Genomic DNA, 8,732 nt, shown 5'->3' on the forward strand with positions numbered 1-8,732 from the left:
CCCCCCCCCCCCCCCCCCCTCGTCCACTTTGTATACAGGTGCCCATCATTTTGTTTTAGCAGGAACTTGATTATGGAAATGTCGACGAGGTCTGGAAAACCTGCTATTTAGTTTGATACCACACATCTTCGTTCTTTATCTGTAGCAGGGGGCCGGTATTTATACTTTGCTCTACAATTCACCCATACCGGCTGGCTGCACTCAGAAGGGAAAGGATACTGGGATTGGAAAAGAAATAGGAAGAAGGTTTCGGATGTGGGAATGGGAGTGATATTGGTTTCTCTATTGGTGTGGCTCCTGGGTCAGTGGAGTTCTTGATGATACTATAGAATAGCTTGTAGCTGGCAGGGGAGCTGTGAGTCTCAGTGGGTGTTAAGACAGACACACACACACACACACACACACACACACAAAACCCCACAAACACACACACACACACTTGCTGTAAGAACACAGGAGGCAGTTACGCATGGGACAGGACAAACACTCAGACACACACACACAAATGCATGAGATTGCGCCTTGACAACCCCCATTTATTGATCTTCTTCAGCATTTAAAATCTGGTCACTGCTGCCACAAAGGCTTTTATTTTAGCTGTGCTGGCACCAAGCTAAGCCAGAATTTTAAATATTTAACTCCTACAGAACGCCATGAGAAATGACAAGGCTGGAGAAAAATAAATAGGAAAGCCGTCTTGGGCTGTGCAGTAGCTCTATGTGTATTTTTTTTTAACCATGTTTTATGTAAACCACACTGGCACAATAAACAGCACTCACTGTGTCGACTGTACACGCGCTACTGTTTTGGGGTGAAAACTGCATATACTGCTCCCTTTTCTTCATGCATGTTTTTATCTAGAATTCATGGGCAACCTTTAGATCTCTAGCAAATGCATTCAATCTAAATTGAACTTAACTCAGTACTGACCTACATGGACTCACCTTGTTAGAAGTGCAGGCTGAAATGCTAGCAGTCATCGGATTATTCATTACTGGACCTGGGACATGTTGCTGTTTTTAGCATTTTAAGGTTAAAAATGGATACTCATGTGTAGAGAGGCCACTCATCGATGTCTAATCCTGAGACACCCTATACCACAGAGTCTTACATTCATAATCGTCTCTTTCTCTGAGTATACTGTGTTTGTCTTTCTCTGCTCTCATTCAACACAAAACAAGGTATTAAATCATTTATTCACCATTTTTTTTCTGCTAAGGATATGTTCAGTGAGTCCCAGGTGGTGTAGAGGAAATTATCGGATTCACACTACATTTTCAAATAATTTGTCTTAAAAAAGTCAAAGCACATTTTAGTGATTTTGAAATGCGCACACCTTGTAGTGAACACTTATGTTGCATTAACTTTACTTATTAAAAAACACCGCCAGGCAGCCAGACCACAAGGGCTCCCTCGCCCAGTTGAACCTGCTGCTGCTGTTGTTTTTCTCTTGTCCAGCTATGAAAGCCTAGCCCTGCGCGGTCTCTGGCATTGTCTCGCTTTCCCCTTCTGTCTGTCTCTCTCACACTATGTCTGTCTCTCTCTCTCTCTCTTTCGCTTGTGTGCTTTTTTTCTGAACGATGACACTGAGAGACAGCTGTAACGTGAGACGCCTCTCGATCCTGGCAGGGGCTTCGAAAGCCGAGGCAGAAGGGAGGGAGAGGGCCTTTATCTGAGACTGGGGGCACTGACCTCCCTCATTCCCCTTCTCTTTTTCTCCTCCTTTCTCTTCTTGTCTCTATGTCTGCTAGCATATTCTATCCTCCCCCCACCAACAGAAGCCAAGACTGCACTCTTAAAAAAGTGTAATGTGGAAACCCTTGCCCCAACATGAATGAAATAGCGTGCTGCTGCTCTTTACACCATTTAGAGCTGCATGTTGCTTTTAAATTCCCGACATATCCCCATTGTTTGTCTGAGTTAGATAGATGTGACTGAATGCAGTGAGTGATAATTAAGTGACATATGTTTGAGATCTGTATAAGGACACTTATTGTGCGTGCATGTGCGTTTGTTTGGATGTAGATGGAAACAACCACACATCCCCCGGACTCCAGGCTATGGCTGCTAAATCCTCTGTGAGAGCTCCCGTGTGTAATCCAAACATTTAGAGCTAATTTAAGCATGCAGGCAGGAGCAGCATCCTCTAGGAAACAACAGCTCTCTCTCTCTCTCTCTTCATCTATCTTTCTGTGTGTGTGTGTGTGTGTGTGTGTGTGTGTGTGTGTGTGTGTGTGCTCGTACGCGCACACAATGCATGCGTTTTTGTGCACATGTCTTGTCGCTGGAGGAAAATTAAAGCACTCAATCACTCACCTGTCAGAGTACTTCAAATTCGGACCATAACACAACTGACACACACACACTTATACACACACACACTCACACACACACGGAGGCACACGGACACATATGTGCATGCACACTTACCCCGGAGGGTTTGACAGGGCTGGCCCTTTATTGACTCCCTTGATCAAGGAGACAGCAGATCCATTTACTAGAAACTCCACACACACATACACAAACACAGACACACACACACACACACACACACACACACACACACACATATACACACACAAATATACACAATTATACACACACAAGCATTGAAATCAAAGTGGATTTACATCTGCTCTCCACACAGCTCCACTGTAGCCGTTTCCTCTCATACAACAGAGCTGTTAGTCTTTTAAAATTGAGGATTTATTGTTTGTTGAATTAAATAGAGCCAATACTAATACACTTCATATTGTTTTTCATTGCGGGATATGCCAACAGTTTCCTTGTCATAGTTTCAGATGTCACCACCCCAAAACAGCTCTGATTTGCCTCTTCACCACATCTTGTTTTATTTTATGGAGGGTAATCATGTCATGAAACAAGCCCAGCCTACGTTACAGGCATGTTCTGTTGGCCTTGGCCACTGCGCTACCCATTTGGCTATGTTTTATGCCGAGTGTTTTGAAAGGCCAGTTAAAGAGGGTGCTGGGAGAAGATGTGACAGCTGTGTTGGTCACAGCGACTCTGACCTTCACACGTCATCTTGATGGATCATCAAAGCTGTAACGAAACACCAAACCTGTTGTGTGCTTGCCTGATTATCTACTGGTGATGATCTGGTCACATACTGTACTGATATCATTGTTCATAATGCAACCGTGGGGCAGTTACCAGCAAGGCCAGGTTGACTGCATATCGGAAAGAGATTTATCTTTGCAAAGAAAAGCAAGAGAAGGAAGTGGATTGGTTAATGCAGCAACATGCTCTTTGCCATTTAGAGAAGAGTTATCATGGCAACACAAAAACATGCATGCATACACAGACAAAAAAGACAGATGCATACAATCGAGCCTGGTATTTTATAGTGTGTGTGTGTGTGTGTGTGTGTGTGTGTGTGTATGTGTGTGTGTGTGTGTGTGTGTGTGTCTACCTCTCACAAATGGATTGCACTAATGTTCTGAGCTTTTTGCCACTCTCAAAGCGTTTTACTTTTTGTGTATGGTGTAACCCGTTCCCTTGAGATGGCACTTGTTCCATCAAGTCAAGGAAGAAACCATTTAGTGGAATGACAAACACACACACACATTGCACCGGGAGGCTGGGATGATTTGAATTGCACTTTATTCCCTACTTTGTCCCGAACATACACTTACTCACATACAAAGATAGTTGGCACAGAGATTTCATTTTGTCAGCTTTCAGCCCCAGATCATGTAACAATAAAAGATGCTGCCCTGCAGTTAAACACTGCCAGTAAATCACAGGGCAAAGAAAGCTGGGAGAAGCACTTATTTTTAAGCAGCATGAGAGACCACACGAGGGGGGGGGGGGGTTGAGACAGATAGGGTAAGACGGAGAGAGAGAGAGCTTCTTTGTGCACTGTGTACGGCATTGTGTGTGATGAAGAGATGAATCACTGCTATTTAGGGATTGGTTTCCTGCAACTGATTGTGTGACGACTCGGTGGCGGACAGACTGTCAAGACTTGCCTGTTTTGTTCTGGGGGCTTCAGGAAAATGTCTGCGGCCAAGTCTCACTAGCTCGCTCCCACAGGGCCTGGTGTGCCAGAGATCAACAGAGATAACGGAGACAAACACCTCACCACTGTCGCTCTTCTAAAAAGGCATCAAATATTAAAAAGCAAGGGATTTTAGTCTCAATATGTGTATGTTCAGAGTACACTTGTTTTCCATGCCCAAATACCCGAGTTTCTTTGTAAAGGAGGCTTACATGAAAGATGGTGACATTTCTTTCTTTTTCTTTCTATCCTCCTTTATTTTTTGTGTTTGTTGGTTTCTTTACTTTTCCTTGTCTTTCCCTCTTTCTGTGGCTGTTACAAAAGTCCAACCCTTGTATTTAACCCTGTGTAGATGCCGGAGAGCCGCTGTATGAATGCTAAAGTAAAGTCAACATGTGTGTGGCTGAGGCAGGGGGGGTAGATTAGGGAAACCAAACAAGACAATTCAGAGAGATGTCATAACAGTTCTGTTGTACACTGTCCATGTGCAAGCATGCCTGGAGTGTAAATGCAGGTAATTATAACTTTGCAGAGAGTTCCTGTTTTTCCGTTTTGTTTGCCTTTTAAGTTAATATGATGGAAATTACAAAGTAAGGATGATCATAATAAAAGTGACATTTGATTGTTGCTCAAAAAGAAGATCACTTACATAACTTAGGGCAGAAGTTTTTTGTATCACTTTGTTCATTAAAGGCTATACACAATAGCTAACGTAGTTACATGGGCTGTCTCTCATTAAAAAATTGCTTGTGTGATAAAATGCTAATATCCAAGTAATGAAATTGTTCATGTTATTTAGTAATTGGATGGTAAACATCCTGTTTTCTATTTAATTTGAAGTTTTCATACGTCATATGAAGCTGAAACATTTAGTTGATGAATAAATTTGTCGATCAAATAATCTGCATCTACTGTGACGATCGACTAATCGTTTATTTCACTAGACGACATTTTTCACCCAATAACGTTCCCTTGTTCACACCTCACACCCCGGACACTCCCTGTTCACCACCCTCCACTCAGGCAGACTGAGATCCCCAGCACACACACAAATAGACAGCTTCTTCCCCAGAGCTGTGAACATATTACGGAAATCACACACACATAACCACATCCACACATAAAACCATACACACATCCTTTACCTTCGCAGTGTAATCGGACTCTGTGCAATAACTGCTGCTGTGTTTAACGTTTTTTTTGTTGAGAACATGAAACAAATGTGTGTGTGTGTGTCTGTGTGTTTGTGTGTGTGTGTGTGTGTGTGTATATATATATATATACTGTTTGTATACTGTTTATATGTTTGTATGTGTGTGTATATATATATATATATATATATATATATATATATATATATATATATATATATATATATATATATATATATTACTTTTTACTCTATGCTGCTATTTGGAGAGGATGTCTCAAACTGAATGTTGTTGTATCACATACAATGACAATAAATATCTATCTAACAAATTATCTTAAGGTTTTCAAATGTTTGATGATTGGGCTTTTTAAAGATTTAAAAATGCTGTACTACCTTTTGACATTGTATACATCCAATGATTAATTTAAAAAAAATCTGCAGATTCATTGATAATGAAAATAATTGTTAGCTGTGGCTTCTGATGTCATTATACTGACACGATTTATGAGGACATTGGCGGTGAAGAAGGCATAACATCTTAGGAAGAGAAAATGTGTGTTTTGTGATATTTTATCTATCTGCCATTGATGTAAAACTGGTAAGATCTTACAGTAAAATGGGGTTAATAGACTAACAGCCTGATTCTCAGTCAGGCAAATGATGGCAGACAGCACTGGCTTTCTTATCCAGTGTAATTCACCTGCCTCGTGGCTGGCAAATCATTTTCTGTGCTGAAGCCCTATGAGCAGAGATCCTTTAATCATCCACTAATAGGCTTTTATGAAAAAGCTGAAGATGAATTCAGTCTACCTGGCTCTATGTTATCATTCTCACTTCAATGAGTTATCAAAGTATTTGTGTGTATGTGTGTGTGTGTGTGTGTGTCTGTCTGTAGTCTGTGCGTGTGTGTGTTTGTCAGTTTGTCTGTGTAAGAGTGTAGATAATGACGGGGACCGTTGCAGTTCGATCGGTGCGGTTGTTATCAACAACGCCAGTGTAGGGGACTTTTGGTCGGGGATAAATTCAGCTGTAATGACAGATGTGCGATACATTATGTGCCACTTTACATGACTGGAGGGCATCTAGGAAGACAAATCACTTATATAATATACCCATTTCCTGTTTTTCATGGCTCCCAAGGGTCCTTGAAATCCTTAAAAGTTTGTGAATTTGAGCAGAAAGAATCAAGGCTTTGAATGTTTTTGAAAAAATTACAAACATTGACATGGATCATTAAAAGCTCTTGAATTTATATATTTTGTGTAGGAATAGAACAACAGTAATTAACAGTAACAGTAATCAACCTTAATCCGTGTCTCAAACTACGCAGTGTTAAATTTGAGTGAATTGTCCCAGGAAAGTCCTTTTATTTGATGTTTAAGACAGTGTGGGAACCATGCATTTTACCCTCATTCAAGTTGACATTTACATGAATTACGGTAACAGCAGTTGAAATAACATTTTAAACCACAATATGTGCGAGATTGGGTCATTGAAAAAAATAGAAAGTCATAACTGCGATAGTTGACCACATCCGTTCTGATGAAGTGTCCACCAGTCTGGATTCTGTTGAATGTGACCAGATGGATGTGTTTACTGTCAACAAAACCTCGTTAGATAGCTACCCACACATGGTGAAACACTGTTTGTGTGTCTGGAAATGTCTATCAGAGCCTACTTCCCTATGTCCGGGTTGCATGTGTACGAGGAGAAGCGTGTACTGTTCATGATACCATCCAACCATGCTGACACAAGTTATAACTGACATTGTAGCAGAAAACCCTGCTTCAGAGTTTGGCATCAGTCTGATTCATTGATGATATCTTTCAGATTCAAGAATAGGAGTACGTTAGCATAAATAAAAGTCGTAAAATCTGTGTGTGTTTGGTTGCTGTAGTGAAACCTACATAGCTGGGTGGCGTCTGTTGTGGTGAGCTTCTCAGATTAGGCTCAGCGCTGCAAGAGCACAGGAGGGCCTTAGAGACAATGAGTGAGAGATGGGCGTGAGAACGTTAGTAAGGCTTGGTTCTCTGCAAGAACGGTCTTGTGTTTGGGGAAAATATCCTCACACTCAAAGCTCCAGTGTCTAGATCCATTTCTAACAAACAGGTTTTGCAAGAAAGAGCTCAGGGAGAAAGAGACTTTTTGTGTGTGTGAATATCTTTCTGTATGTGTGTGTGTGTGTGTGTGTGTGTGTGCGTGTGTGTGTGTGCTGCCACAGCTGTGTTTCAGACGTCACTGTACGTTTTGTTTGATGTGTCTGAAAACCGCAAATTCTAAGCTGTGTGCCTGTAACTTTGATATCCAGGTAGTTTTAGTTTTATGGGCTCCATCCCCTCCTGGCTCTCTAAGGAAAACCCTTCAGCATTATCACAATACTGCATATAATTTAACCATTTTATTATCATATAAATGAAAGCATGCTGGAAAAACATCAGCTTTTTGTTTTTTAACCTGAACCACTGTGATCTTTTGTTTCTGCTTTTTCTCCAGGTGTTAACAGCAGTTATGTCAAAGAGCTAAAGACAACTCTAACAGTGAGTACAGCATTTACTTAACAGTGTTTACGTCTTCTCTGTCCCCCTTTGTGCCCTTTGTATATATTTTGCGTGTGACTTTTTAAGATATACTGTTGTCACACACTTTTTTTATGCCAAGCCAGAACAAACTTGCCGACTCCTCCAGTTTCAGGCCTAATTTGATTTTCATTCATTCAGAGGATGTTTTTTTCTCACTCCACCAATTAAATTTAACAAGAGCCCCTTGAAAAGCAGTTGTTATGATTACATTACAAATTCGGGGTTCATTCAGTGAATCAAGTAATTAATTAGATTTTTCCCATTCTAATCAGAGTATTTGTCTGAAACGTACGCGCCTAATACACATCCTTTGACTTTGCTATCTGTTAGCCAACGCTAAATGGAAATGGCTGTTAATGTGCCCTGCAGGGCTTCTGGGTCAGGAGGATGGTCTTTAGTGTGTATTGCGATGCACAGCTTTACTTTAATATCCTCCTCTCTCTGCCCTTTCTTTTTTCTTTCTTTCTTTCTAATTCTCTCTGTTTTCTTACCATCTCTGTGTGAGAGCTAGCAGTGCTCAGGGGCGCGGCTGCGTCCAAATGCTTCACTTCACACACACCAAGGTGGCAGTTTGTTGTTCCACACACAGACAATGACTTGCACTTTTCTCTGCTGCCTGACTTGATGGTCTTGTGGCTGCAAGTGTGTCGCCAGATCAAATAGGATCTTTTACGTAAAAAAACACAGATTTTTACTGAATGTGGAGCTAAGGGAAACACTAGTTTTAACGAGTTCACGAGTCTCTTTAGCCTAGTATGTGTTAGCAGACCTGATTCTATTTAACCGTTACTGCTTCATCTCTGGCTCTGAATGATATATTATATCCCCCGAGGTTGGGTGTGTACTGGTTGTATCATTTGTGATAAGTATTGATGAGTCCTCTCTCTTGGGGAATCAATTTCTAGGGTGTGTGTGTGTGTGTGTGTGTGTGTGTGTGTGTGTGTGTGTGTGTGTGTGTGTGTGTGTGTGTGTGTGTGTG

The 8,732-nt window shown here is 41.2% G+C and overlaps 1 protein-coding gene across 12 annotated transcripts in view; it reads left to right on the plus strand.

Annotated features, from left to right (window-relative positions):
- The window catches only part of baz2ba (bromodomain adjacent to zinc finger domain, 2Ba), a 64,929-nt gene that overhangs the window by 5,696 nt on the left and 50,501 nt on the right, over positions 1-8,732 (plus strand). For 11 of the 12 annotated variants that reach the window (XM_034880058.1, XM_034880106.1, XM_034880079.1 and 8 more), the window contains exon 2: positions 7,668-7,711. The exons of the other annotated variant lie outside the window; for it this stretch is intronic. The gene's annotated coding sequence lies outside the window, so the exon portion shown is untranslated. The remainder of the gene's footprint in view (positions 1-7,667; positions 7,712-8,732) is intronic. 12 annotated transcript variants of the gene reach the window in all.

The sequence above is a fragment of the Etheostoma cragini genome, chromosome 1 (genome assembly GCF_013103735.1).
Source record: "Etheostoma cragini isolate CJK2018 chromosome 1, CSU_Ecrag_1.0, whole genome shotgun sequence".
NCBI lineage: Eukaryota > Metazoa > Chordata > Actinopteri > Perciformes > Percidae > Etheostoma > Etheostoma cragini.